This window comes from Sapajus apella, unplaced genomic scaffold (assembly GCF_009761245.1).
Source record: "Sapajus apella isolate SASKATOON/1434 unplaced genomic scaffold, GSC_monkey_1.0 scaffold151, whole genome shotgun sequence".
NCBI lineage: Eukaryota > Metazoa > Chordata > Mammalia > Primates > Cebidae > Sapajus > Sapajus apella.
In genome coordinates, this window is record NW_022437091.1 from 2,603,312 (window position 1) to 2,603,526 (window position 215).

Consider the following 215-nt stretch of genomic DNA (forward strand, 5'->3'; position numbering starts at 1 on the left):
TGGTCTCATGCAGCTAGTGGCTATTGTATCAGAAAGCATAGAAGAAAATGAAATTATCTTCACACAGTGTTATTTACCAAAGTCAAATCCAAAGAGTATTTTAAAAAGTTTAAAGAGACCAACTCTATAAAAGAAATAATGTTATTAAAGAATCTCTCTCCCTCTGACACACACACACACACACACACACACACACACACACACACACACACACA